This window comes from Ambystoma mexicanum, chromosome 5p, assembly GCF_040938575.1.
Source record: "Ambystoma mexicanum isolate Mex_15411 chromosome 5p, UKY_AmexF1_1, whole genome shotgun sequence".
Taxonomy (NCBI): Eukaryota; Metazoa; Chordata; class Amphibia; order Caudata; family Ambystomatidae; genus Ambystoma; species Ambystoma mexicanum.
Window position 1 is genome coordinate 716,121,610 of NC_090930.1, and position 26,690 is coordinate 716,148,299.

Genomic DNA, 26,690 nt, shown 5'->3' on the forward strand with positions numbered 1-26,690 from the left:
GACAGGAATATCAGCGCTTGGAAGTGAAAGCGCAAACGTTCCCAAAGTGATGTTGTCTTCAATCTCTAAGCTCCCCTTTTCGCAGACCATCACAAGTGTTTTTGTTTTCTTTCTTTCTTTCTTTCTTTATTTCTTTATTTATTTATTTATTAGCAGAAACGGCCCCCGAAGACCTGCAGGCACTGGTGCCCATTGTAGCAGAGGCCCTCAGCCTTTGGACTCGGACGCCACCATCTGAGCGACACGCAACGGGGTGCACCCACCGTCCCTGGTGGTCTAGTGGTTAGGATTCGGCGCTCTCACCGCCGCGGCCTGGGTTCGATTCCCGGTCAGGGAAGGAGCTCTTTTAACAACTGACATTTTTATTTACAGCAATGCAGTTAACTGGCGACCGGAAATCTTGCTCCCAGATGCAGATTTGCGTGCACAAAATGGAGGAAGTGCCCTCAGCGCGACGCAAAACGTGTTTATGGCAGAGTCCCATTCATTCTCCTGTCGCTGCGGAAAGACTGCCCTTGACGCAAAAAAGGCAGCTTCCTTTTTCACCGCTGGAGAGAACCTATCTGCTCGGCCCTCCCCCTCTCTTCCCAGTCCCCCAATGGACTGGCCTTTGAGGCACCTGCAGGCATTGTGCACTCGGACACCACTGCCCGGCCTTCCCGAGCTGTCCAGCGGTCTCCCTGGTGGTCTAGTGGTTAGGATTCGGCGCTCTCACCGCCGCGGCCCGGGTTGGATTCCCGGTCAGGGAAGAGAGGCTTTTACTGAATGACATTTTTACAGAAATTCAAACAACTGCGTCTCAAAAAATATTTCTTTAAAATGTAGCTTCACTCACAGGCAATAGCGGCGTGGCTCCCCTGGCGGTAACTCCAAGCATCTTTTCAGCATGGTCCCTTACCGGAAGCTGTCGCCGCTAGAAGTGGGCCTGTGCCCCAAAAAGGAAGCTTTCTTTCTTCCAAAGCTGTAGAGAAAATATTAGTCCTGTCGCCCTGCCAAAGCCGAGCTCGCCCACCATCCCTAGCCTCATCAGACCAAGACCTTGCCCGGGACCCTGGGGCAGAGGGCTGCAGAAATGGTTGCGTACCGGTTTGGAGGAGAAAAGCAGGGGAGGGAGGGGTCGTAGCTGCTTGATTTGCATACAGAGCTGTGGTCTGCTGGGAAAGTGCAGCCTTTGGAGCTTGGCAAAGGCTTCGCAAGGGGCCCGAGCATTGCCCTCGCCCCGTTTGTTGACAGGTTCTCCTTCTATGGGCTGAAGGGCCCTGTAGCCTGATTTGAGGTTGGACGCTCTATTATTCACAGGGGTGTACCGGGCCTAGACGGTGACTGGCTGACCCGTCAGGGCATCGCCCGTTTGGAAGCCCGTTTCGGAAGCGGAGGCGGGAATCCCTGCCCAATTTTCTTTTGGGGTGGTAGGGCTGTTGGCGGGGTTGCACAAGCTCTGCCAACTTTGGCGGCTTAAGCTTGGGATGCGAGGGACATGGTACAAAAATGCAAAGGTTTTCCAGGAAAAGAGTCTACGGGCAACGATTCCTTGTTGCTCTTTTCAGGTGAACTCAAGCCTCAGGGCTTTGAGGTAGGGGCACTGCCTACAGACAGCAGGAAAGGGCTTGTGCGAAGCTGCTGCCGCATTTAGGTAAGAAGAGTAAAAACCTGTACCAGGAGTGGGGCTCGAACCCACGCGGACACTTGTCCATTGGATCTTAAGTCCAACGCCTTAACCACTCGGCCATCCTGGTGAGCTGCTGCAAAGGGCTTCGAATTGAATCTTTGCTGTTTCAGCAGCAGGCGAACAAGTGGAAAACCAGCCCAGAGTGCCCCCTGCAGGAGGTTGGATGGAATTGGCTTGCGAGCGGCAAACGTCTCTCACTTAACAGCATTACAATAGCCTCCAGCTGACTGCAAGTACGGTTGCGGAAACCTCCCGGGTGCTGCAGTCGTTTCCCCGGTGGCCTAGTGGTGAGGATTTGGTGCTTTCACTGCCACGGGCCTGGCTTCGAGTCCCCGACCAGGGTGTGTGCTTTGAGTAAAGGTGGTCTAGGGCAGTCCAGAGGCAGGCTGAGCCTCGAAGGCTGGTGCAGGCCTTGGTGTGCGAGCCCGAAAAAAGGGCAGCTCCTATGTCATCCCTTCTTGCCCTCCGGCACTTGCTGTACAAGCAAAGCCCCCTTTGAACTCTGCATGGTAACCCTGCTGTGTCTCGCAGGCAATCATGGCCTGCCGCCTTTTAATAAACGTGCTCTCCCACGAAGCAGTTCTCCTAAGGAGGGTTAGTTGTGAGTGTGCATCTTCAGCGGCAGCCTCTAGGGGGAGCTTCAGCACTGACCCACAAAAGCTCATAGCGAGGAAGGCTGTCCTTTCAGGAGAGCAAGACAGGAATATCAGCGCTTGGAAGTGAAAGCGCAAACGTTCCCAAAGTGATGCTGTCTTCAATCTCTAAGCTCCCCTTTTCGCAGACCATCACAAGTGTTTTTGTTTTCTTTCTTTCTTTCTTTCTTTATTTCTTTATTTATTTATTTATTAGCAGAAACGGCCCCCGAAGACCTGCAGGCACTGGTGCCCATTGTAGCAGAGGCCCTCAGCCTTTGGACTCGGACGCCACCATCTGAGCGACACGCAACGGGGTGCACCCACCGTCCCTGGTGGTCTAGTGGTTAGGATTCGGCGCTCTCACCGCCGCGGCCCGGGTTCGATTCCCGGTCAGGGAAGGAGCTCTTTTAACAACTGACATTTTTATTTACAGCAATGCAGTTAACTGGCGACCGGAAATCTTGCTCCCAGATGCAGATTTGCGTGCACAAAATGGAGGAAGTGCCCTCAGCGCGACGCAAAACGTGTTTATGGCAGAGTCCCATTCATCCTCCTGTCGCTGCGGAAAGACTGCCCTTGACGCAAAAAAGGCAGCTTCCTTTTTCACCGCTGGAGAGAACCTATCTGCTCGGCCCTCCCCCTCTCTTCCCAGTCCCCCAATGGACTGGCCTTTGAGGCACCTGCAGGCATTGTGCACTCGGACACCACTGCCCGGCCTTCCCGAGCTGTCCAGCGGTCTCCCTGGTGGTCTAGTGGTTAGGATTCGGCGCTCTCACCGCCGCGGCCCGGGTTCGATTCCCGGTCAGGGAAGAGAGGCTTTTACTGAATGACATTTTTACAGAAATTCAAACAACTGCGTCTCAAAAAATATTTCTTTCAAATGTAGCTTCACTCACAGGCAATAGCGGCGTGGCTCCCCTGGCGGTAACTCCAAGCATCTTTTCAGCATGGTCCCTTACCGGAAGCTGTTGCCGCTAGAAGTGGGCCTGTGCCCCAAAAAGGAAGCTTTCTTTCTTCCAAAGCTGTAGAGAAAATATTAGTCCTGTCGCCCTGCCAAAGCCGAGCTCGCCCACCATCCCTAGCCTCATCAGACCAAGACCTTGCCCGGGACCCTGGGGCAGAGGGCTGCAGAAATGGTTGCGTACCGGTTTGGAGGAGAAAAGCAGGGGAGGGAGGGGTCGTAGCTGCTTGATTTGCATACAGAGCTGTGGTCTGCTGGGAAAGTGCAGCCTTTGGAGCTTGGCAAAGGCTTCGCAAGGGGCCCGAGCATTGCCCTCGCCCCGTTTGTTGACAGGTTCTCCTTCTATGGGCTGAAGGGCCCTGTAGCCTGATTTGAGGTTGGATGCTCTATTATTCACAGGGGTGTACCGGGCCTAGACGGTGACTGGCTGACCCGTCAGGGCATCGCCCGTTTGGAAGCCCGTTTCGGAAGCCGTGAGGAAGCGGAGGCGGGAATCCCTGCCCAATTTTCTTTTGGGGTGGTAGGGCTGTTGGCGGGGTTGCACAAGCTCTGCCAACTTTGGCGGCTTAAGCTTGGGATGCGAGGGACATGGTACAAAAATGCAAAGGTTTTCCAGGAAAAGAGTCTACGGGCAACGATTCCTTGTTGCTCTTTTCAGGTGAACTCAAGCCTCAGGGCTTTGAGGTAGGGGCACTGCCTACAGACAGCAGGAAAGGGCTTGTGCGAAGCTGCTGCCGCATTTAGGTAAGAAGAGTAAAAACCTGTACCAGGAGTGGGGCTCGAACCCACGCGGACACTTGTCCATTGGATCTTAAGTCCAACGCCTTAACCACTCGGCCATCCTGGTGAGCTGCTGCAAAGGGCTTCGAATTGAATCTTTGCTGTTTCAGCAGCAGGCGAACAAGTGGAAAACCAGCCCAGAGTGCCCCCTGCAGGAGGTTGGATGGAATTGGCTTGCGAGCGGCAAACGTCTCTCACTTAACAGCATTACAATAGCCTCCAGCTGACTGCAAGTACGGTTGCGGAAACCTCCCGGGTGCTGCAGTCGTTTCCCCGGTGGCCTAGTGGTGAGGATTTGGTGCTTTCACTGCCACGGGCCTGGCTTCGAGTCCCCGACCAGGGTGTGTGCTTTGAGTAAAGGTGGTCTAGGGCAGTCCAGAGGCAGGCTGAGCCTCGAAGGCTGGTGCAGGCCTTGGTGTGCGAGCCCGAAAAAAGGGCAGCTCCTATGTCATCCCTTCTTGCCCTCCGGCACTTGCTGTACAAGCAAAGCCCCCTTTGAACTCTGCATGGTAACCCTGCTGTGTCTCGCAGGCAATCATGGCCTGCCGCCTTTTAATAAACGTGCTCTCCCACGAAGCAGTTCTCCTAAGGAGGGTTAGTTGTGAGTGTGCATCTTCAGCGGCAGCCTCTAGGGGGAGCTTCAGCACTGACCCACAAAAGCTCATAGCGAGGAAGGCTGTCCTTTCAGGAGAGCAAGACAGGAATATCAGCGCTTGGAAGTGAAAGCGCAAACGTTCCCAAAGTGATGCTGTCTTCAATCTCTAAGCTCCCCTTTTCGCAGACCATCACAAGTGTTTTTGTTTTCTTTCTTTCTTTCTTTCTTTATTTCTTTATTTATTTATTTATTAGCAGAAACGGCCCCCGAAGACCTGCAGGCACTGGTGCCCATTGTAGCAGAGGCCCTCAGCCTTTGGACTCGGACGCCACCATCTGAGCGACACGCAACGGGGTGCACCCACCGTCCCTGGTGGTCTAGTGGTTAGGATTCGGCGCTCTCACCGCCGCGGCCCGGGTTCGATTCCCGGTCAGGGAAGGAGCTCTTTTAACAACTGACATTTTTATTTACAGCAATGCAGTTAACTGGCGACCGGAAATCTTGCTCCCAGATGCAGATTTGCGTGCACAAAATGGAGGAAGTGCCCTCAGCGCGACGCAAAACGTGTTTATGGCAGAGTCCCATTCATTCTCCTGTCGCTGCGGAAAGACTGCCCTTGACGCAAAAAAGGCAGCTTCCTTTTTCACCGCTGGAGAGAACCTATCTGCTCGGCCCTCCCCCTCTCTTCCCAGTCCCCCAATGGACTGGCCTTTGAGGCACCTGCAGGCATTGTGCACTCGGACACCACTGCCCGGCCTTCCCGAGCTGTCCAGCGGTCTCCCTGGTGGTCTAGTGGTTAGGATTCGGCCGCGGCCCGGGTTCGATTCCCGGTCAGGGAAGAGAGGCTTTTACTGAATGACATTTTTACAGAAATTCAAACAACTGCGTCTCAAAAAATATTTCTTTCAAATGTAGCTTCACTCACAGGCAATAGCGGCGTGGCTCCCCTGGCGGTAACTCCAAGCATCTTTTCAGCATGGTCCCTTACCGGAAGCTGTCGCCGCTAGAAGTGGGCCTGTGCCCCAAAAAGGAAGCTTTCTTTCTTCCAAAGCTGTAGAGAAAATATTAGTCCTGTCGCCCTGCCAAAGCCGAGCTCGCCCACCATCCCTAGCCTCATCAGACCAAGACCTTGCCCGGGACCCTGGGGCAGAGGGCTGCAGAAATGGTTGCGTACCGGTTTGGAGGAGAAAAGCAGGGGAGGGAGGGGTCGTAGCTGCTTGATTTGCATACAGAGCTGTGGTCTGCTGGGAAAGTGCAGCCTTTGGAGCTTGGCAAAGGCTTCGCAAGGGGCCCGAGCATTGCCCTCGCCCCGTTTGTTGACAGGTTCTCCTTCTATGGGCTGAAGGGCCCTGTAGCCTGATTTGAGGTTGGACGCTCTATTATTCACAGGGGTGTACCGGGCCTAGACGGTGACTGGCTGACCCGTCAGGGCATCGCCCGTTTGGAAGCCCGTTTCGGAAGCCGTGAGGAAGCGGAGGCGGGAATCCCTGCCCAATTTTCTTTTGGGGTGGTAGGGCTGTTGGCGGGGTTGCACAAGCTCTGCCAACTTTGGCGGCTTAAGCTTGGGATGCGAGGGACATGGTACAAAAATGCAAAGGTTTTCCAGGAAAAGAGTCTACGGGCAACGATTCCTTGTTGCTCTTTTCAGGTGAACTCAAGCCTCAGGGCTTTGAGGTAGGGGCACTGCCTACAGACAGCAGGAAAGGGCTTGTGCGAAGCTGCTGCCGCATTTAGGTAAGAAGAGTAAAAACCTGTACCAGGAGTGGGGCTCGAACCCACGCGGACACTTGTCCATTGGATCTTAAGTCCAACGCCTTAACCACTCGGCCATCCTGGTGAGCTGCTGCAAAGGGCTTCGAATTGAATCTTTGCTGTTTCAGCAGCAGGCGAACAAGTGGAAAACCAGCCCAGAGTGCCCCCTGCAGGAGGTTGGATGGAATTGGCTTGCGAGCGGCAAACGTCTCTCACTTAACAGCATTACAATAGCCTCCAGCTGACTGCAAGTACGGTTGCGGAAACCTCCCGGGTGCTGCAGTCGTTTCCCCGGTGGCCTAGTGGTGAGGATTTGGTGCTTTCACTGCCACGGGCCTGGCTTCGAGTCCCCGACCAGAGTGTGTGCTTTGAGTAAAGGTGGTCTAGGGCAGTCCAGAGGCAGGCTGAGCCTCGAAGGCTGGTGCAGGCCTTGGTGTGCGAGCCCGAAAAAAGGGCAGCTCCTATGTCATCCCTTCTTGCCCTCCGGCACTTGCTGTACAAGCAAAGCCCCCTTTGAACTCTGCATGGTAACCCTGCTGTGTCTCGCAGGCAATCATGGCCTGCCGCCTTTTAATAAACGTGCTCTCCCACGAAGCAGTTCTCCTAAGGAGGGTTAGTTGTGAGTGTGCATCTTCAGCGGCAGCCTCTAGGGGGAGCTTCAGCACTGACCCACAAAAGCTCATAGCGAGGAAGGCTGTCCTTTCAGGAGAGCAAGACAGGAATATCAGCGCTTGGAAGTGAAAGCGCAAACGTTCCCAAAGTGATGCTGTCTTCAATCTCTAAGCTCCCCTTTTCGCAGACCATCACAAGTGTTTTTGTTTTCTTTCTTTCTTTCTTTCTTTCTTTATTTCTTTATTTATTAGCAGAAACGGCCCCCGAAGACCTGCAGGCACTGGTGCCCATTGTAGCAGAGGCCCTCAGCCTTTGGACTCGGACGCCACCATCTGAGCGACACGCAACGGGGTGCACCCACCGTCCCTGGTGGTCTAGTGGTTAGGATTCAGCGCTCTCACCGCCGCGGCCCGGGTTCGATTCCCGGTCAGGGAAGGAGCTCTTTTAACAACTGACATTTTTATTTACAGCAATGCAGTTAACTGGCGACCGGAAATCTTGCTCCCAGATGCAGATTTGCGTGCACAAAATGGAGGAAGTGCCCTCAGCGCGACGCAAAACGTGTTTATGGCAGAGTCCCATTCATTCTCCTGTCGCTGCGGAAAGACTGCCCTTGACGCAAAAAAGGCAGCTTCCTTTTTCACCGCTGGAGAGAACCTATCTGCTCGGCCCTCCCCCTCTCTTCCCAGTCCCCCAATGGACTGGCCTTTGAGGCACCTGCAGGCATTGTGCACTCGGACACCACTGCCCGGCCTTCCCGAGTTGTCCAGCGGTCTCCCTGGTGGTCTAGTGGTTAGGATTCGGCGCTCTCACCGCCGCGGCCCGGGTTCGATTCCCGGTCAGGGAAGAGAGGCTTTTACTGAATGACATTTTTACAGAAATTCAAACAACTGCGTCTCAAAAAATATTTCTTTCAAATGTAGCTTCACTCACAGGCAATAGCGGCGTGGCTCCCCTGGCGGTAACTCCAAGCATCTTTTCAGCATGGTCCCTTACCGGAAGCTGTCGCCGCTAGAAGTGGGCCTGTGCCCCAAAAAGGAAGCTTTCTTTCTTCCAAAGCTGTAGAGAAAATATTAGTCCTGTCGCCCTGCCAAAGCCGAGCTCGCCCACCATCCCTAGCCTCATCAGACCAAGACCTTGCCCGGGACCCTGGGGCAGAGGGCTGCAGAAATGGTTGCGTACCGGTTTGGAGGAGAAAAGCAGGGGAGGGAGGGGTCGTAGCTGCTTGATTTGCATACAGAGCTGTGGTCTGCTGGGAAAGTGCAGCCTTTGGAGCTTGGCAAAGGCTTCGCAAGGGGCCCGAGCATTGCCCTCGCCCCGTTTGTTGACAGGTTCTCCTTCTATGGGCTGAAGGGCCCTGTAGCCTGATTTGAGGTTGGACGCTCTATTATTCACAGGGGTGTACCGGGCCTAGACGGTGACTGGCTGACCCGTCAGGGCATCGCCCGTTTGGAAGCCTGTTTCGGAAGCCGTGAGGAAGCGGAGGCGGGAATCCCTGCCCAATTTTCTTTTGGGGTGGTAGGGCTGTTGGCGGGGTTGCACAAGCTCTGCCAACTTTGGCGGCTTAAGCTTGGGATGCGAGGGACATGGTACAAAAATGCAAAGGTTTTCCAGGAAAAGAGTCTACGGGCAACGATTCCTTGTTGCTCTTTTCAGGTGAACTCAAGCCTCAGGGCTTTGAGGTAGGGGCACTGCCTACAGACAGCAGGAAAGGGCTTGTGCGAAGCTGCTGCCGCATTTAGGTAAGAAGAGTAAAAACCTGTACCAGGAGTGGGGCTCGAACCCACGCGGACACTTGTCCATTGGATCTTAAGTCCAACGCCTTAACCACTCGGCCATCCTGGTGAGCTGCTGCAAAGGGCTTCGAATTGAATCTTTGCTGTTTCAGCAGCAGGCGAACAAGTGGAAAACCAGCCCAGAGTGCCCCCTGCAGGAGGTTGGATGGAATTGGCTTGCGAGCGGCAAACGTCTCTCACTTAACAGCATTACAATAGCCTCCAGCTGACTGCAAGTACGGTTGCGGAAACCTCCCGGGTGCTGCAGTCGTTTCCCCGGTGGCCTAGTGGTGAGGATTTGGTGCTTTCACTGCCACGGGCCTGGCTTCGAGTCCCCGACCAGAGTGTGTGCTTTGAGTAAAGGTGGTCTAGGGCAGTCCAGAGGCAGGCTGAGCCTCGAAGGCTGGTGCAGGCCTTGGTGTGCGAGCCCGAAAAAAGGGCAGCTCCTATGTCATCCCTTCTTGCCCTCCGGCACTTGCTGTACAAGCAAAGCCCCCTTTGAACTCTGCATGGTAACCCTGCTGTGTCTCGCAGGCAATCATGGCCTGCCGCCTTTTAATAAACGTGCTCTCCCACGAAGCAGTTCTCCTAAGGAGGGTTAGTTGTGAGTGTGCATCTTCAGCGGCAGCCTCTAGGGGGAGCTTCAGCACTGACCCACAAAAGCTCATAGCGAGGAAGGCTGTCCTTTCAGGAGAGCAAGACAGGAATATCAGCGCTTGGAAGTGAAAGCGCAAACGTTCCCAAAGTGATGCTGTCTTCAATCTCTAAGCTCCCCTTTTCGCAGACCATCACAAGTGTTTTTGTTTTCTTTCTTTCTTTCTTTCTTTCTTTCTTTATTTCTTTATTTATTTATTTATTAGCAGAAACGGCCCCCGAAGACCTGCAGGCACTGGTGCCCATTGTAGCAGAGGCCCTCAGCCTTTGGACTCGGACGCCACCATCTGAGCGACACGCAACGGGGTGCACCCACCGTCCCTGGTGGTCTAGCCACGGCCCGGGTTCGATTCCCGGTCAGGGAAGGAGCTCTTTTAACAACTGACATTTTTATTTACAGCAATGCAGTTAACTGGCGACCGGAAATCTTGCTCCCAGATGCAGATTTGCGTGCACAAAATGGAGGAAGTGCCCTCAGCGCGACGCAAAACGTGTTTATGGCAGAGTCCCATTCATTCTCCTGTCGCTGCGGAAAGACTGCCCTTGACGCAAAAAAGGCAGCTTCCTTTTTCACCGCTGGAGAGAACCTATCTGCTCGGCCCTCCCCCTCTCTTCCCAGTCCCCCAATGGACTGGCCTTTGAGGCACCTGCAGGCATTGTGCACTCGGACACCACTGCCCGGCCTTCCCGAGCTGTCCAGCGGTCTCCCTGGTGGTCTAGTGGTTAGGATTCGGCGCTCTCACCGCCGCGGCCCGGGTTCGATTCCCGGTCAGGGAAGAGAGGCTTTTACTGAATGACATTTTTACAGAAATTCAAACAACTGCGTCTCAAAAAATATTTCTTTAAAATGTAGCTTCACTCACAGGCAATAGCGGCGTGGCTCCCCTGGCGGTAACTCCAAGCATCTTTTCAGCATGGTCCCTTACCGGAAGCTGTCGCCGCTAGAAGTGGGCCTGTGCCCCAAAAAGGAAGCTTTCTTTCTTCCAAAGCTGTAGAGAAAATATTAGTCCTGTCGCCCTGCCAAAGCCGAGCTCGCCCACCATCCCTAGCCTCATCAGACCAAGACCTTGCCCGGGACCCTGGGGCAGAGGGCTGCAGAAATGGTTGCGTACCGGTTTGGAGGAGAAAAGCAGGGGAGGGAGGGGTCGTAGCTGCTTGATTTGCATACAGAGCTGTGGTCTGCTGGGAAAGTGCAGCCTTTGGAGCTTGGCAAAGGCTTCGCAAGGGGCCCGAGCATTGCCCTCGCCCCGTTTGTTGACAGGTTCTCCTTCTATGGGCTGAAGGGCCCTGTAGCCTGATTTGAGGTTGGACGCTCTATTATTCACAGGGGTGTACCGGGCCTAGACGGTGACTGGCTGACCCGTCAGGGCATCGCCCGTTTGGAAGCCCGTTTCGGAAGCGGAGGCGGGAATCCCTGCCCAATTTTCTTTTGGGGTGGTAGGGCTGTTGGCGGGGTTGCACAAGCTCTGCCAACTTTGGCGGCTTAAGCTTGGGATGCGAGGGACATGGTACAAAAATGCAAAGGTTTTCCAGGAAAAGAGTCTACGGGCAACGATTCCTTGTTGCTCTTTTCAGGTGAACTCAAGCCTCAGGGCTTTGAGGTAGGGGCACTGCCTACAGACAGCAGGAAAGGGCTTGTGCGAAGCTGCTGCCGCATTTAGGTAAGAAGAGTAAAAACCTGTACCAGGAGTGGGGCTCGAACCCACGCGGACACTTGTCCATTGGATCTTAAGTCCAACGCCTTAACCACTCGGCCATCCTGGTGAGCTGCTGCAAAGGGCTTCGAATTGAATCTTTGCTGTTTCAGCAGCAGGCGAACAAGTGGAAAACCAGCCCAGAGTGCCCCCTGCAGGAGGTTGGATGGAATTGGCTTGCGAGCGGCAAACGTCTCTCACTTAACAGCATTACAATAGCCTCCAGCTGACTGCAAGTACGGTTGCGGAAACCTCCCGGGTGCTGCAGTCGTTTCCCCGGTGGCCTAGTGGTGAGGATTTGGTGCTTTCACTGCCACGGGCCTGGCTTCGAGTCCCCGACCAGAGTGTGTGCTTTGAGTAAAGGTGGTCTAGGGCAGTCCAGAGGCAGGCTGAGCCTCGAAGGCTGGTGCAGGCCTTGGTGTGCGAGCCCGAAAAAAGGGCAGCTCCTATGTCATCCCTTCTTGCCCTCCGGCACTTGCTGTACAAGCAAAGCCCCCTTTGAACTCTGCATGGTAACCCTGCTGTGTCTCGCAGGCAATCATGGCCTGCCGCCTTTTAATAAACGTGCTCTCCCACGAAGCAGTTCTCCTAAGGAGGGTTAGTTGTGAGTGTGCATCTTCAGCGGCAGCCTCTAGGGGGAGCTTCAGCACTGACCCACAAAAGCTCATAGCGAGGAAGGCTGTCCTTTCAGGAGAGCAAGACAGGAATATCAGCGCTTGGAAGTGAAAGCGCAAACGTTCCCAAAGTGATGCTGTCTTCAATCTCTAAGCTCCCCTTTTCGCAGACCATCACAAGTGTTTTTGTTTTCTTTCTTTCTTTCTTTCTTTATTTCTTTATGTATTTATTTATTAGCAGAAACGGCCCCGAAGACCTGCAGGCACTGGTGCCCATTGTAGCAGAGGCCCTCAGCCTTTGGACTCGGACGCCACCATCTGAGCGACACGCAACGGGGTGCACCCACCGTCCCGGGTGGTCTAGTGGTTAGGATTCAGCGCTCTCACCGCCGCGGCCCGGGTTCGATTCCCGGTCAGGGAAGGAGCTCTTTTAACAACTGACATTTTTATTTACAGCAATGCAGTTAACTGGCGACCGGAAATCTTGCTCCCAGATGCAGATTTGCGTGCACAAAATGGAGGAAGTGCCCTCAGCGCGACGCAAAACGTGTTTATGGCAGAGTCCCATTCATTCTCCTGTCGCTGCGGAAAGACTGCCCTTGACGCAAAAAAGGCAGCTTCCTTTTTCACCGCTGGAGAGAACCTATCTGCTCGGCCCTCCCCCTCTCTTCCCAGTCCCCCAATGGACTGGCCTTTGAGGCACCTGCAGGCATTGTGCACTCGGACACCACTGCCCGGCCTTCCCGAGCTGTCCAGCGGTCTCCCTGGTGGTCTAGTGGTTAGGATTCGGCGCTCTCACCGCCGCGGCCCGGGTTCGATTCCCGGTCAGGGAAGAGAGGCTTTTACTGAATGACATTTTTACAGAAATTCAAACAACTGCGTCTCAAAAAATATTTCTTTCAAATGTAGCTTCACTCACAGGCAATAGCGGCGTGGCTCCCCTGGCGGTAACTCCAAGCATCTTTTCAGCATGGTCCCTTACCGGAAGCTGTCGCCGCTAGAAGTGGGCCTGTGCCCCAAAAAGGAAGCTTTCTTTCTTCCAAAGCTGTAGAGAAAATATTAGTCCTGTCGCCCTGCCAAAGCCGAGCTCGCCCACCATCCCTAGCCTCATCAGACCAAGACCTTGCCCGGGACCCTGGGGCAGAGGGCTGCAGAAATGGTTGCGTACCGGTTTGGAGGAGAAAAGCAGGGGAGGGAGGGGTCGTAGCTGCTTGATTTGCATACAGAGCTGTGGTCTGCTGGGAAAGTGCAGCCTTTGGAGCTTGGCAAAGGCTTCGCAAGGGGCCCGAGCATTGCCCTCGCCCCGTTTGTTGACAGGTTCTCCTTCTATGGGCTGAAGGGCCCTGTAGCCTGATTTGAGGTTGGACGCTCTATTATTCACAGGGGTGTACCGGGCCTAGACGGTGACTGGCTGACCCGTCAGGGCATCGCCCGTTTGGAAGCCCGTTTCGGAAGCGGAGGCGGGAATCCCTGCCCAATTTTCTTTTGGGGTGGTAGGGCTGTTGGCGGGGTTGCACAAGCTCTGCCAACTTTGGCGGCTTAAGCTTGGGATGCGAGGGACATGGTACAAAAATGCAAAGGTTTTCCAGGAAAAGAGTCTACGGGCAACGATTCCTTGTTGCTCTTTTCAGGTGAACTCAAGCCTCAGGGCTTTGAGGTAGGGGCACTGCCTACAGACAGCAGGAAAGGGCTTGTGCGAAGCTGCTGCCGCATTTAGGTAAGAAGAGTAAAAACCTGTACCAGGAGTGGGGCTCGAACCCACGCGGACACTTGTCCATTGGATCTTAAGTCCAACGCCTTAACCACTCGGCCATCCTGGTGAGCTGCTGCAAAGGGCTTCGAATTGAATCTTTGCTGTTTCAGCAGCAGGCGAACAAGTGGAAAACCAGCCCAGAGTGCCCCCTGCAGGAGGTTGGATGGAATTGGCTTGCGAGCGGCAAACGTCTCTCACTTAACAGCATTACAATAGCCTCCAGCTGACTGCAAGTACGGTTGCGGAAACCTCCCGGGTGCTGCAGTCGTTTCCCCGGTGGCCTAGTGGTGAGGATTTGGTGCTTTCACTGCCACGGGCCTGGCTTCGAGTCCCCGACCAGAGTGTGTGCTTTGAGTAAAGGTGGTCTAGGGCAGTCCAGAGGCAGGCTGAGCCTCGAAGGCTGGTGCAGGCCTTGGTGTGCGAGCCCGAAAAAAGGGCAGCTCCTATGTCATCCCTTCTTGCCCTCCGGCACTTGCTGTACAAGCAAAGCCCCCTTTGAACTCTGCATGGTAACCCTGCTGTGTCTCGCAGGCAATCATGGCCTGCCGCCTTTTAATAAACGTGCTCTCCCACGAAGCAGTTCTCCTAAGGAGGGTTAGTTGTGAGTGTGCATCTTCAGCGGCAGCCTCTAGGGGGAGCTTCAGCACTGACCCACAAAAGCTCATAGCGAGGAAGGCTGTCCTTTCAGGAGAGCAAGACAGGAATATCAGCGCTTGGAAGTGAAAGCGCAAACGTTCCCAAAGTGATGCTGTCTTCAATCTCTAAGCTCCCCTTTTCGCAGACCATCACAAGTGTTTTTGTTTTCTTTCTTTCTTTCTTTCTTTATTTCTTTATTTATTTATTTATTAGCAGAAACGGCCCCCGAAGACCTGCAGGCACTGGTGCCCATTGTAGCAGAGGCCCTCAGCCTTTGGACTCGGACGCCACCATCTGAGCGACACGCAACGGGGTGCACCCACCGTCCCTGGTGGTCTAGTGGTTAGGATTCGGTGCTCTCACCGCCGCGGCCCGGGTTCGATTCCCGGTCAGGGAAGGAGCTCTTTTAACAACTGACATTTTTATTTACAGCAATGCAGTTAACTGGCGACCGGAAATCTTGCTCCCAGATGCAGATTTGCGTGCACAAAATGGAGGAAGTGCCCTCAGCGCGACGCAAAACGTGTTTATGGCAGAGTCCCATTCATTCTCCTGACGCTGCGGAAAGACTGCCCTTGACGCAAAAAAGGCAGCTTCCTTTTTCACCGCTGGAGAGAACCTATCTGCTCGGCCCTCCCCCTCTCTTCCCAGTCCCCCAATGGACTGGCCTTTGAGGCACCTGCAGGCATTGTGCACTCGGACACCACTGCCCGGCCTTCCCGAGCTGTCCAGCGGTCTCCCTGGTGGTCTAGTGGTTAGGATTCGGCCGCGGCCCGGGTTCGATTCCCGGTCAGGGAAGAGAGGCTTTTACTGAATGACATTTTTACAGAAATTCAAACAACTGCGTCTCAAAAAATATTTCTTTCAAATGTAGCTTCACTCACAGGCAATAGCGGCGTGGCTCCCCTGGCGGTAACTCCAAGCATCTTTTCAGCATGGTCCCTTACCGGAAGCTGTCGCCGCTAGAAGTGGGCCTGTGCCCCAAAAAGGAAGCTTTCTTTCTTCCAAAGCTGTAGAGAAAATATTAGTCCTGTCGCCCTGCCAAAGCCGAGCTCGCCCACCATCCCTAGCCTCATCAGACCAAGACCTTGCCCGGGACCCTGGGGCAGAGGGCTGCAGAAATGGTTGCGTACCGGTTTGGAGGAGAAAAGCAGGGGAGGGAGGGGTCGTAGCTGCTTGATTTGCATACAGAGCTGTGGTCTGCTGGGAAAGTGCAGCCTTTGGAGCTTGGCAAAGGCTTCGCAAGGGGCCCGAGCATTGCCCTCGCCCCGTTTGTTGACAGGTTCTCCTTCTATGGGCTGAAGGGCCCTGTAGCCTGATTTGAGGTTGGATACTCTATTATTCACAGGGGTGTACCGGGCCTAGACGGTGACTGGCTGACCCGTCAGGGCATCGCCCGTTTGGAAGCCCGTTTCGGAAGCCGTGAGGAAGCGGAGGCGGGAATCCCTGCCCAATTTTCTTTTGGGGTGGTAGGGCTGTTGGCGGGGTTGCACAAGCTCTGCCAACTTTGGCGGCTTAAGCTTGGGATGCGAGGGACATGGTACAAAAATGCAAAGGTTTTCCAGGAAAAGAGTCTACGGGCAACGATTCCTTGTTGCTCTTTTCAGGTGAACTCAAGCCTCAGGGCTTTGAGGTAGGGGCACTGCCTACAGACAGCAGGAAAGGGCTTGTGCGAAGCTGCTGCCGCATTTAGGTAAGAAGAGTAAAAACCTGTACCAGGAGTGGGGCTCGAACCCACGCGGACACTTGTCCATTGGATCTTAAGTCCAACGCCTTAACCACTCGGCCATCCTGGTGAGCTGCTGCAAAGGGCTTCGAATTGAATCTTTGCTGTTTCAGCAGCAGGCGAACAAGTGGAAAACCAGCCCAGAGTGCCCCCTGCAGGAGGTTGGATGGAATTGGCTTGCGAGCGGCAAACGTCTCTCACTTAACAGCATTACAATAGCCTCCAGCTGACTGCAAGTACGGTTGCGGAAACCTCCCGGGTGCTGCAGTCGTTTCCCCGGTGGCCTAGTGGTGAGGATTTGGTGCTTTCACTGCCACGGGCCTGGCTTCGAGTCCCCGACCAGAGTGTGTGCTTTGAGTAAAGGTGGTCTAGGGCAGTCCAGAGGCAGGCTGAGCCTCGAAGGCTGGTGCAGGCCTTGGTGTGCGAGCCCGAAAAAAGGGCAGCTCCTATGTCATCCCTTCTTGCCCTCCGGCACTTGCTGTACAAGCAAAGCCCCCTTTGAACTCTGCATGGTAACCCTGCTGTGTCTCGCAGGCAATCATGGCCTGCCGCCTTTTAATAAACGTGCTCTCCCACGAAGCAGTTCTCCTAAGGAGGGTTAGTTGTGAGTGTGCATCTTCAGCGGCAGCCTCTAGGGGGAGCTTCAGCACTGACCCACAAAAGCTCATAGCGAGGAAGGCTGTCCTTTCAGGAGAGCAAGACAGGAATATCAGCGCTTGGAAGTGAAAGCGCAAACGTTCCCAAAGTGATGTTGTCTTCAATCTCTAAGCTCCCCTTTTCGCAGACCATCACAAGTGTTTTTGTTTTCTTTCTTTCTTTCTTTCTTTATTTCTTTATTTATTTATTTATTAGCAGAAACGGCCCCCGAAGACCTGCAGGCACTGGTGCCCATTGTAGCAGAGGCCCTCAGCCTTTGGACTCGGACGCCACCATCTGAGCGACACGCAACGGGGTGCACCCACCGTCCCTGGTGGTCTAGTGGTTAGGATTCGGCGCTCTCACCGCCGCGGCCCGGGTTCGATTCCCGGTCAGGGAAGGAGCTCTTTTAACAACTGACATTTTTATTTACAGCAATGCAGTTAACTGGCGACCGGAAATCTTGCTCCCAGATGCAGATTTGCGTGCACAAAATGGAGGAAGTGCCCTCAGCGCGACGCAAAACGTGTTTATGGCAGAGTCCCATTCATTCTCCTGTCGCTGCGGAAAGACTGCCCTTGACGCAAAAAAGGCAGCTTCCTTTTTCACCGCTGGAGAGAACCTATCTGCTCGGCCCTCCCCCTCTCTTCCCAGTCCCCCAATGGACTGGCCTTTGAGGCACCTGCAGGCATTGTGCACTCGGACACCACTGCCCGGCCTTCCCGAGCTGTCCAGCGGTCTCCCTGGTGGTCTAGTGGTTAGGATTCGGCGCTCTCACCGCCGCGGCCCGGGTTCGATTCCCGGTCAGGGAAGAGAGGCTTTTACTGAATGACATTTTTACAGAAATTCAAACAACTGCGTCTCAAAAAATATTTCTTTCAAATGTAGCTTCACTCACAGGCAATAGCGGCGTGGCTCCCCTGGCGGTAACTCCAAGCATCTTTTCAGCATGGTCCCTTACCGGAAGCTGTCGCCGCTAGAAGTGGGCCTGTGCCCCAAAAAGGAAGCTTTCTTTCTTCCAAAGCTGTAGAGAAAATATTAGTCCTGTCGCCCTGCCAAAGCCGAGCTCGCCCACCATCCCTAGCCTCATCAGACCAAGACCTTGCCCGGGACCCTGGGGCAGAGGGCTGCAGAAATGGTTGCGTACCGGTTTGGAGGAGAAAAGCAGGGGAGGGAGGGGTCGTAGCTGCTTGATTTGCATACAGAGCTGTGGTCTGCTGGGAAAGTGCAGCCTTTGGAGCTTGGCAAAGGCTTCGCAAGGGGCCCGAGCATTGCCCTCGCCCCGTTTGTTGACAGGTTCTCCTTCTATGGGCTGAAGGGCCCTGTAGCCTGATTTGAGGTTGGACGCTCTATTATTCACAGGGGTGTACCGGGCCTAGACGGTGACTGGCTGACCCGTCAGGGCATCGCCCGTTTGGAAGCCCGTTTCGGAAGCCGTGAGGAAGCGGAGGCGGGAATCCCTGCCCAATTTTCTTTTGGGGTGGTAGGGCTGTTGGCGGGGTTGCACAAGCTCTGCCAACTTTGGCGGCTTAAGCTTGGGATGCGAGGGACATGGTACAAAAATGCAAAGGTTTTCCAGGAAAAGAGTCTACGGGCAACGATTCCTTGTTGCTCTTTTCAGGTGAACTCAAGCCTCAGGGCTTTGAGGTAGGGGCACTGCCTACAGACAGCAGGAAAGGGCTTGTGCGAAGCTGCTGCCGCATTTAGGTAAGAAGAGTAAAAACCTGTACCAGGAGTGGGGCTCGAACCCACGCGGACACTTGTCCATTGGATCTTAAGTCCAACGCCTTAACCACTCGGCCATCCTGGTGAGCTGCTGCAAAGGGCTTCGAATTGAATCTTTGCTGTTTCAGCAGCAGGCGAACAAGTGGAAAACCAGCCCAGAGTGCCCCCTGCAGGAGGTTGGATGGAATTGGCTTGCGAGCGGCAAACGTCTCTCACTTAACAGCATTACAATAGCCTCCAGCTGACTGCAAGTACGGTTGCGGAAACCTCCCGGGTGCTGCAGTCGTTTCCCCGGTGGCCTAGTGGTGAGGATTTGGTGCTTTCACTGCCACGGGCCTGGCTTCGAGTCCCCGACCAGAGTGTGTGCTTTGAGTAAAGGTGGTCTAGGGCAGTCCAGAGGCAGGCTGAGCCTCGAAGGCTGGTGCAGGCCTTGGTGTGCGAGCCCGAAAAAAGGGCAGCTCCTATGTCATCCCTTCTTGCCCTCCGGCACTTGCTGTACAAGCAAAGCCCCCTTTGAACTCTGCATGGTAACCCTGCTGTGTCTCGCAGGCAATCATGGCCTGCCGCCTTTTAATAAACGTGCTCTCCCACGAAGCAGTTCTCCTAAGGAGGGTTAGTTGTGAGTGTGCATCTTCAGCGGCAGCCTCTAGGGGGAGCTTCAGCACTGACCCACAAAAGCTCATAGCGAGGAAGGCTGTCCTTTCAGGAGAGCAAGACAGGAATATCAGCGCTTGGAAGTGAAAGCGCAAACGTTCCCAAAGTGATGCTGTCTTCAATCTCTAAGCTCCCCTTTTCGCAGACCATCACAAGTGTTTTTGTTTTCTTTCTTTCTTTCTTTCTTTATTTCTTTATTTATTTATTTATTAGCAGAAACGGCCCCCGAAGACCTGCAGGCACTGGTGCCCATTGTAGCAGAGGCCCTCAGCCTTTGGACTCGGACGCCACCATCTGAGCGACACGCAACGGGGTGCACCCACCGTCCCTGGTGGTCTAGCCACGGCCCGGGTTCGATTCCCGGTCAGGGAAGGAGCTCTTTTAACAACTGACATTTTTATTTACAGCAATGCAGTTAACTGGCGACCGGAAATCTTGCTCCCAGATGCAGATTTGCGTGCACAAAATGGAGGAAGTGCCCTCAGCGCGACGCAAAACGTGTTTATGGCAGAGTCCCATTCATTCTCCTGTCGCTGCGGAAAGACTGCCCTTGACGCAAAAAAGGCAGCTTCCTTTTTCACCGCTGGAGAGAACCTATCTGCTCGGCCCTCCCCCTCTCTTCCCAGTCCCCCAATGGACTGGCCTTTGAGGCACCTGCAGGCATTGTGCACTCGGACACCACTGCCCGGCCTTCCCGAGCTGTCCAGCGGTCTCCCTGGTGGTCTAGTGATTAGGATTCGGCGCTCTCACCGCCGCGGCCCGGGTTCGATTCCCGGTCAGGGAAGAGAGGCTTTTACTGAATGACATTTTTACAGAAATTCAAACAACTGCGTCTCAAAAAATATTTCTTTCAAATGTAGCTTCACTCACAGGCAATAGCGGCGTGGCTCCCCTGGCGGTAACTCCAAGCATCTTTTCAGCATGGTCCCTTACCGGAAGCTGTCGCCGCTAGAAGTGGGCCTGTGCCCCAAAAAGGAAGCTTTCTTTCTTCCAAAGCTGTAGAGAAAATATTAGTCCTGTCGCCCTGCCAAAGCCGAGCTCGCCCACCATCCCTAGCCTCATCAGACCAAGACCTTGCCCGGGACCCTGGGGCAGAGGGCTGCAGAAATGGTTGCGTACCGGTTTGGAGGAGAAAAGCAGGGGAGGGAGGGGTCGTAGCTGCTTGATTTGCATACAGAGCTGTGGTCTGCTGGGAAAGTGCAGCCTTTGGAGCTTGGCAAAGGCTTCGCAAGGGGCCCGAGCATTGCCCTCGCCCCGTTTGTTGACAGGTTCTCCTTCTATGGGCTGAAGGGCCCTGTAGCCTGATTTGAGGTTGGACGCTCTATTATTCACAGGGGTGTACCGGGCCTAGACGGTGACTGGCTGACCCGTCAGGGCATCGCCCGTTTGGAAGCCCGTTTCGGAAGCGGAGGCGGGAATCCCTGCCCAATTTTCTTTTGGGGTGGTAGGGCTGTTGGCGGGGTTGCACAAGCTCTGCCAACTTTGGCGGCTTAAGCTTGGGATGCGAGGGACATGGTACAAAAATGCAAAGGTTTTCCAGGAAAAGAGTCTACGGGCAACGATTCCTTATTGCTCTTTTCAGGTGAACTCAAGCCTCAGGGCTTTGAGGTAGGGGCACTGCCTACAGACAGCAGGAAAGGGCTTGTGCGAAGCTGCTGCCGCATTTAGGTAAGAAGAGTAAAAACCTGTACCAGGAGTGGGGCTCGAACCCACGCGGACACTTGTCCATTGGATCTTAAGTCCAACGCCTTAACCACTCGGCCATCCTGGTGAGCTGCTGCAAAGGGCTTCGAATTGAATCTTTGCTGTTTCAGCAGCAGGCGAACAAGTGGAAAACCAGCCCAGAGTGCCCCCTGCAGGAGGTTGGATGGAATTGGCTTGCGAGCGGCAAACGTCTCTCACTTAACAGCATTACAATAGCCTCCAGCTGACTGCAAGTACGGTTGCGGAAACCTCCCGGGTGCTGCAGTCGTTTCCCCGGTGGCCTAGTGGTGAGGATTTGGTGCTTTCACTGCCACGGGCCTGGCTTCGAGTCCCCGACCAGAGTGTGTGCTTTGAGTAAAGGTGGTCTAGGGCAGTCCAGAGGCAGGCTGAGCCTCGAAGGCTGGTGCAGGCCTTGGTGTGCGAGCCCGAAAAAAGGGCAGCTCCTATGTCATCCCTTCTTGCCCTCCGGCACTTGCTGTACAAGCAAAGCCCCCTTTGAACTCTGCATGGTAACCCTGCTGTGTCTCGCAGGCAATCATGGCCTGCCGCCTTTTAATAAACGTGCTCTCCCACGAAGCAGTTCTCCTAAGGAGGGTTAGTTGTGAGTGTGCATCTTCAGCGGCAGCCTCTAGGGGGAGCTTCAGCACTGACCCACAAAAGCTCATAGCGAGGAAGGCTGTCCTTTCAGGAGAGCAAGACAGGAATATCAGCGCTTGGAAGTGAAAGCGCAAACGTTCCCAAAGTGATGCTGTCTTCAATCTCTAAGCTCCCCTTTTCGCAGACCATCACAAGTGTTTTTGTTTTCTTTCTTTCTTTCTTTCTTTATTTCTTTATTTATTTATTTATTAGCAGAAACGGCCCCCGAAGACCTGCAGGCACTGGTGCCCATTGTAGCAGAGGCCCTCAGCCTTTGGACTCGGACGCCACCATCTGAGCGACACGCAACGGGGTGCACCCACCGTCCCTGGTGGTCTAGTGGTTAGGATTCACCGCCGCGGCCCGGGTTCGATTCCCGGTCAGGGAAGGAGCTCTTTTAACAACTGACATTTTTATTTACAGCAATGCAGTTAACTGGCGACCGGAAATCTTGCTCCCAGATGCAGATTTGCGTGCACAAAATGGAGGAAGTGCCCTCAGCGCGACGCAAAACGTGTTTATGGCAGAGTCCCATTCATTCTCCTGACGCTGCGGAAAGACTGCCCTTGACGCAAAAAAGGCAGCTTCCTTTTTCACCGCTGGAGAGAACCTATCTGCTCGGCCCTCCCCCTCTCTTCCCAGTCCCCCAATGGACTGGCCTTTGAGGCACCTGCAGGCATTGTGCACTCGGACACCACTGCCCGGCCTTCCCGAGCTGTCCAGCGGTCTCCCTGGTGGTCTAGTGGTTAGGATTCGGCCGCGGCCCGGGTTCGATTCCCGGTCAGGGAAGAGAGGCTTTTACTGAATGACATTTTTACAGAAATTCAAACAACTGCGTCTCAAAAAATATTTCTTTCAAATGTAGCTTCACTCACAGGCAATAGCGGCGTGGCTCCCCTGGCGGTAACTCCAAGCATCTTTTCAGCATGGTCCCTTACCGGAAGCTGTCGCCGCTAGAAGTGGGCCTGTGCCCCAAAAAGGAAGCTTTCTTTCTTCCAAAGCTGTAGAGAAAATATTAGTCCTGTCGCCCTGCCAAAGCCGAGCTCGCCCACCATCCCTAGCCTCATCAGACCAAGACCTTGCCCGGGACCCTGGGGCAGAGGGCTGCAGAAATGGTTGCGTACCGGTTTGGAGGAGAAAAGCAGGGGAGGGAGGGGTCGTAGCTGCTTGATTTGCATACAGAGCTGTGGTCTGCTGGGAAAGTGCAGCCTTTGGAGCTTGGCAAAGGCTTCGCAAGGGGCCCGAGCATTGCCCTCGCCCCGTTTGTTGACAGGTTCTCCTTCTATGGGCTGAAGGGCCCTGTAGCCTGATTTGAGGTTGGACGCTCTATTATTCACAGGGGTGTACCGGGCCTAGACGGTGACTGGCTGACCCGTCAGGGCATCGCCCGTTTGGAAGCCCGTTTCGGAAGCGGAGGCGGGAATCCCTGCCCAATTTTCTTTTGGGGTGGTAGGGCTGTTGGCGGGGTTGCACAAGCTCTGCCAACTTTGGCGGCTTAAGCTTGGGATGCGAGGGACATGGTACAAAAATGCAAAGGTTTTCCAGGAAAAGAGTCTACGGGCAACGATTCCTTGTTGCTCTTTTCAGGTGAACTCAAGCCTCAGGGCTTTGAGGTAGGGGCACTGCCTACAGACAGCAGGAAAGGGCTTGTGCGAAGCTGCTGCCGCATTTAGGTAAGAAGAGTAAAAACCTGTACCAGGAGTGGGGCTCGAACCCACGCGGACACTTGTCCATTGGATCTTAAGTCCAACGCCTTAACCACTCGGCCATCCTGGTGAGCTGCTGCAAAGGGCTTCGAATTGAATCTTTGCTGTTTCAGCAGCAGGCGAACAAGTGGAAAACCAGCCCAGAGTGCCCCCTGCAGGAGGTTGGATGGAATTGGCTTGCGAGCGGCAAACGTCTCTCACTTAACAGCATTACAATAGCCTCCAGCTGACTGCAAGTACGGTTGCGGAAACCTCCCGGGTGCTGCAGTCGTTTCCCCGGTGGCCTAGTGGTGAGGATTTGGTGCTTTCACTGCCACGGGCCTGGCTTCGAGTCCCCGACCAGAGTGTGTGCTTTGAGTAAAGGTGGTCTAGGGCAGTCCAGAGGCAGGCTGAGCCTCGAAGGCTGGTGCAGGCCTTGGTGTGCGAGCCCGAAAAAAGGGCAGCTCCTATGTCATCCCTTCTTGCCCTCCGGCACTTGCTGTACAAGCAAAGCCCCCTTTGAACTCTGCATGGTAACCCTGCTGTGTCTCGCAGGCAATCATGGCCTGCCGCCTTTTAATAAACGTGCTCTCCCACGAAGCAGTTCTCCTAAGGAGGGTTAGTTGTGAGTGTGCATCTTCAGCGGCAGCCTCTAGGGGGAGCTTCAGCACTGACCCACAAAAGCTCATAGCGAGGAAGGCTGTCCTTTCAGGAGAGCAAGACAGGAATATCAGCGCTTGGAAGTGAAAGCGCAAACGTTCCCAAAGTGATGCTGTCTTCAATCTCTAAGCTCCCCTTTTCGCAGACCATCACAAGTGTTTTTGTTTTCTTTCTTTCTTTCTTTCTTTATTTCTTTATTTATTTATTTATTAGCAGAAACGGCCCCCGAAGACCTGCAGGCACTGGTGCCCATTGTAGCAGAGGCCCTCAGCCTTTGGACTCGGACGCCACCATCTGAGCGACACGCAACGGGGTGCACCCACCGTCCCTGGTGGTCTAGCCGCGGCCCGGGTTCGATTCCCGGTCAGGGAAGGAGCTCTTTTAACAACTGACATTTTTATTTACAGCAATGCAGTTAACTGGCGACCGGAAATCTTGCTCCCAGATGCAGATTTGCGTGCACAAAATGGAGGAAGTGCCCTCAGCGCGACGCAAAACGTGTTTATGGCAGAGTCCCATTCATTCTCCTGTCGCTGCGGAAAGACTGCCCTTGACGCAAAAAAGGCAGCTTCCTTTTTCACCGCTGGAGAGAACCTATCTGCTCGGCCCTCCCCCTCTCTTCCCAGTCCCCCAATGGACTGGCCTTTGAGGCACCTGCAGGCATTGTGCACTCGGACACCACTGCCCGGCCTTCCCGAGCTGTCCAGCAGTCTCCCTGGTGGTCTAGTGGTTAGGATTCGGCGCTCTCACCGCCGCGGCCCGGGTTCGATTCCCGGTCAGGGAAGAGAGGCTTTTACTGAATGACATTTTTACAGAAATTCAAACAACTGCGTCTCAAAAAATATTTCTTTCAAATGTAGCTTCACTCACAGGCAATAGCGGCGTGGCTCCCCTGGCGGTAACTCCAAGCATCTTTTCAGCATGGTCCCTTACCGGAAGCTGTCGCCGCTAGAAGTGGGCCTGTGCCCCAAAAAGGAAGCTTTCTTTCTTCCAAAGCTGTAGAGAAAATATTAGTCCTGTCGCCCTGCCAAAGCCGAGCTCGCCCACCATCCCTAGCCTCATCAGACCAAGACCTTGCCCGGGACCCTGGGGCAGAGGGCTGCAGAAATGGTTGCGTACCGGTTTGGAGGAGAAAAGCAGGGGAGGGAGGGGTCGTAGCTGCTTGATTTGCATACAGAGCTGTGGTCTGCTGGGAAAGTGCAGCCTTTGGAGCTTGGCAAAGGCTTCGCAAGGGGCCCGAGCATTGCCCTCGCCCCGTTTGTTGACAGGTTCTCCTTCTATGGGCTGAAGGGCCCTGTAGCCTGATTTGAGGTTGGACGCTCTATTATTCACAGGGGTGTACCGGGCCTAGACGGTGACTGGCTGACCCGTCAGGGCATCGCCCGTTTGGAAGCCCGTTTCGGAAGCGGAGGCGGGAATCCCTGCCCAATTTTCTTTTGGGGTGGTAGGGCTGTTGGCGGGGTTGCACAAGCTCTGCCAACTTTGGCGGCTTAAGCTTGGGATGCGAGGGACATGGTACAAAAATGCAAAGGTTTTCCAGGAAAAGAGTCTACGGGCAACGATTCCTTGTTGCTCTTTTCAGGTGAACTCAAGCCTCAGGGCTTTGAGGTAGGGGCACTGCCTACAGACAGCAGGAAAGGGCTTGTGCGAAGCTGCTGCCGCATTTAGGTAAGAAGAGTAAAAAGCTGTACCAGGAGTGGGGCTCGAACCCACGCGGACACTTGTCCATTGGATCTTAAGTCCAACGCCTTAACCACTCGGCCATCCTGGTGAGCTGCTGCAAAGGGCTTCGAATTGAATCTTTGCTGTTTCAGCAGCAGGCGAACAAGTGGAAAACCAGCCCAGAGTGCCCCCTGCAGGAGGTTGGATGGAATTGGCTTGCGAGCGGCAAACGTCTCTCACTTAACAGCATTACAATAGCCTCCAGCTGACTGCAAGTACGGTTGCGGAAACCTCCCGGGTGCTGCAGTCGTTTCCCCGGTGGCCTAGTGGTGAGGATTTGGTGCTTTCACTGCCACGGGCCTGGCTTCGAGTCCCCGACCAGAGTGTGTGCTTTGAGTAAAGGTGGTCTAGGGCAGTCCAGAGGCAGGCTGAGCCTCGAAGGCTGGTGCAGGCCTTGGTGTGCGAGCCCGAAAAAAGGGCAGCTCCTATGTCATCCCTTCTTGCCCTCCGGCACTTGCTGTACAAGCAAAGCCCCCTTTGAACTCTGCATGGTAACCCTGCTGTGTCTCGCAGGCAATCATGGCCTGCCGCCTTTTAATAAACGTGCTCTCCCACGAAGCAGTTCTCCTAAGGAGGGTTAGTTGTGAGTGTGCATCTTCAGCGGCAGCCTCTAGGGGGAGCTTCAGCACTGACCCACAAAAGCTCATAGCGAGGAAGGCTGTCCTTTCAGGAGAGCAAGACAGGAATATCAGCGCTTGGAAGTGAAAGCGCAAACGTTCCCAAAGTGATGCTGTCTTCAATCTCTAAGCTCCCCTTTTCGCAGACCATCACAAGTGTTTTTGTTTTCTTTCTTTCTTTCTTTCTTTATTTCTTTATTTATTTATTTATTAGCAGAAACGGCCCCCGAAGACCTGCAGGCACTGGTGCCCATTGTAGCAGAGGCCCTCAGCCTTTGGACTCGGACGCCACCATCTGAGCGACACGCAACGGGGTGCACCCACCGTCCCTGGTGGTCTAGCCACGGCCCGGGTTCGATTCCCGGTCAGGGAAGGAGCTCTTTTAACAACTGACATTTTTATTTACAGCAATGCAGTTAACTGGCGACCGGAAATCTTGCTCCCAGATGCAGATTTGCGTGCACAAAATGGAGGAAGTGCCGTCAGCGCGACGCAAAACGTGTTTATGGCAGAGTCCCATTCATTCTCCTGTCGCTGCGGAAAGACTGCCCTTGACGCAAAAAAGGCAGCTTCCTTTTTCACCGCTGGAGAGAACCTATCTGCTCGGCCCTCCCCCTCTCTTCCCAGTCCCCCAATGGACTGGCCTTTGAGGCACCTGCAGGCATTGTGCACTCGGACACCACTGCCCGGCCTTCCCGAGCTGTCCAGCGGTCTCCCTGGTGGTCTAGTGGTTAGGATTCGGCGCTCTCACCGCCGCGGCCCGGGTTCGATTCCCGGTCAGGGAAGAGAGGCTTT

General features: G+C 54.5%; 27 non-coding genes across 27 annotated transcripts; 16 read left to right on the plus strand and 11 right to left on the minus strand.

The window, feature by feature from the left end:
• The first annotated feature begins 265 nt into the window (after positions 1-265).
• TRNAE-CUC (transfer RNA glutamic acid (anticodon CUC)) lies at positions 266-337 on the plus strand. Its single transcript has one exon. It is a non-coding gene; the product is annotated as a tRNA-Glu (tRNA).
• Positions 338-677: 340 nt separating this feature from the next.
• Positions 678-749, plus strand: TRNAE-CUC (transfer RNA glutamic acid (anticodon CUC)). Its single transcript has one exon. It is a non-coding gene; the product is annotated as a tRNA-Glu (tRNA).
• A 904-nt stretch (positions 750-1,653) lies between these two features.
• Positions 1,654-1,736, minus strand: TRNAL-UAA (transfer RNA leucine (anticodon UAA)). The gene has a single exon. It is a non-coding gene; the product is annotated as a tRNA-Leu (tRNA).
• An 894-nt stretch (positions 1,737-2,630) lies between these two features.
• Positions 2,631-2,702, plus strand: TRNAE-CUC (transfer RNA glutamic acid (anticodon CUC)). Its single transcript has one exon. It is a non-coding gene; the product is annotated as a tRNA-Glu (tRNA).
• Positions 2,703-3,042: 340 nt separating this feature from the next.
• TRNAE-CUC (transfer RNA glutamic acid (anticodon CUC)) lies at positions 3,043-3,114 on the plus strand. The gene has a single exon. It is a non-coding gene; the product is annotated as a tRNA-Glu (tRNA).
• A 915-nt stretch (positions 3,115-4,029) lies between these two features.
• On the minus strand, positions 4,030-4,112 carry TRNAL-UAA (transfer RNA leucine (anticodon UAA)). The gene has a single exon. It is a non-coding gene; the product is annotated as a tRNA-Leu (tRNA).
• An 894-nt stretch (positions 4,113-5,006) lies between these two features.
• Positions 5,007-5,078, plus strand: TRNAE-CUC (transfer RNA glutamic acid (anticodon CUC)). Its single transcript has one exon. It is a non-coding gene; the product is annotated as a tRNA-Glu (tRNA).
• A 1,316-nt stretch (positions 5,079-6,394) lies between these two features.
• On the minus strand, positions 6,395-6,477 carry TRNAL-UAA (transfer RNA leucine (anticodon UAA)). Its single transcript has one exon. It is a non-coding gene; the product is annotated as a tRNA-Leu (tRNA).
• Positions 6,478-7,367: 890 nt separating this feature from the next.
• Positions 7,368-7,439, plus strand: TRNAE-CUC (transfer RNA glutamic acid (anticodon CUC)). The gene has a single exon. It is a non-coding gene; the product is annotated as a tRNA-Glu (tRNA).
• Positions 7,440-7,779: 340 nt separating this feature from the next.
• Positions 7,780-7,851, plus strand: TRNAE-CUC (transfer RNA glutamic acid (anticodon CUC)). The gene has a single exon. It is a non-coding gene; the product is annotated as a tRNA-Glu (tRNA).
• Positions 7,852-8,766: 915 nt separating this feature from the next.
• TRNAL-UAA (transfer RNA leucine (anticodon UAA)) lies at positions 8,767-8,849 on the minus strand. Its single transcript has one exon. It is a non-coding gene; the product is annotated as a tRNA-Leu (tRNA).
• A 1,289-nt stretch (positions 8,850-10,138) lies between these two features.
• TRNAE-CUC (transfer RNA glutamic acid (anticodon CUC)) lies at positions 10,139-10,210 on the plus strand. Its single transcript has one exon. It is a non-coding gene; the product is annotated as a tRNA-Glu (tRNA).
• Positions 10,211-11,114: 904 nt separating this feature from the next.
• On the minus strand, positions 11,115-11,197 carry TRNAL-UAA (transfer RNA leucine (anticodon UAA)). The gene has a single exon. It is a non-coding gene; the product is annotated as a tRNA-Leu (tRNA).
• Positions 11,198-12,090: 893 nt separating this feature from the next.
• On the plus strand, positions 12,091-12,162 carry TRNAE-CUC (transfer RNA glutamic acid (anticodon CUC)). Its single transcript has one exon. It is a non-coding gene; the product is annotated as a tRNA-Glu (tRNA).
• Positions 12,163-12,502: 340 nt separating this feature from the next.
• Positions 12,503-12,574, plus strand: TRNAE-CUC (transfer RNA glutamic acid (anticodon CUC)). The gene has a single exon. It is a non-coding gene; the product is annotated as a tRNA-Glu (tRNA).
• Positions 12,575-13,478: 904 nt separating this feature from the next.
• Positions 13,479-13,561, minus strand: TRNAL-UAA (transfer RNA leucine (anticodon UAA)). Its single transcript has one exon. It is a non-coding gene; the product is annotated as a tRNA-Leu (tRNA).
• An 894-nt stretch (positions 13,562-14,455) lies between these two features.
• On the plus strand, positions 14,456-14,527 carry TRNAE-CUC (transfer RNA glutamic acid (anticodon CUC)). Its single transcript has one exon. It is a non-coding gene; the product is annotated as a tRNA-Glu (tRNA).
• Positions 14,528-15,843: 1,316 nt separating this feature from the next.
• Positions 15,844-15,926, minus strand: TRNAL-UAA (transfer RNA leucine (anticodon UAA)). The gene has a single exon. It is a non-coding gene; the product is annotated as a tRNA-Leu (tRNA).
• An 894-nt stretch (positions 15,927-16,820) lies between these two features.
• On the plus strand, positions 16,821-16,892 carry TRNAE-CUC (transfer RNA glutamic acid (anticodon CUC)). Its single transcript has one exon. It is a non-coding gene; the product is annotated as a tRNA-Glu (tRNA).
• Positions 16,893-17,232: 340 nt separating this feature from the next.
• TRNAE-CUC (transfer RNA glutamic acid (anticodon CUC)) lies at positions 17,233-17,304 on the plus strand. Its single transcript has one exon. It is a non-coding gene; the product is annotated as a tRNA-Glu (tRNA).
• A 915-nt stretch (positions 17,305-18,219) lies between these two features.
• TRNAL-UAA (transfer RNA leucine (anticodon UAA)) lies at positions 18,220-18,302 on the minus strand. The gene has a single exon. It is a non-coding gene; the product is annotated as a tRNA-Leu (tRNA).
• A 1,281-nt stretch (positions 18,303-19,583) lies between these two features.
• TRNAE-CUC (transfer RNA glutamic acid (anticodon CUC)) lies at positions 19,584-19,655 on the plus strand. Its single transcript has one exon. It is a non-coding gene; the product is annotated as a tRNA-Glu (tRNA).
• A 904-nt stretch (positions 19,656-20,559) lies between these two features.
• On the minus strand, positions 20,560-20,642 carry TRNAL-UAA (transfer RNA leucine (anticodon UAA)). The gene has a single exon. It is a non-coding gene; the product is annotated as a tRNA-Leu (tRNA).
• A 2,262-nt stretch (positions 20,643-22,904) lies between these two features.
• Positions 22,905-22,987, minus strand: TRNAL-UAA (transfer RNA leucine (anticodon UAA)). Its single transcript has one exon. It is a non-coding gene; the product is annotated as a tRNA-Leu (tRNA).
• A 1,281-nt stretch (positions 22,988-24,268) lies between these two features.
• On the plus strand, positions 24,269-24,340 carry TRNAE-CUC (transfer RNA glutamic acid (anticodon CUC)). The gene has a single exon. It is a non-coding gene; the product is annotated as a tRNA-Glu (tRNA).
• Positions 24,341-25,244: 904 nt separating this feature from the next.
• Positions 25,245-25,327, minus strand: TRNAL-UAA (transfer RNA leucine (anticodon UAA)). The gene has a single exon. It is a non-coding gene; the product is annotated as a tRNA-Leu (tRNA).
• Positions 25,328-26,608: 1,281 nt separating this feature from the next.
• Positions 26,609-26,680, plus strand: TRNAE-CUC (transfer RNA glutamic acid (anticodon CUC)). Its single transcript has one exon. It is a non-coding gene; the product is annotated as a tRNA-Glu (tRNA).
• Positions 26,681-26,690: the final 10 nt, after the last annotated feature.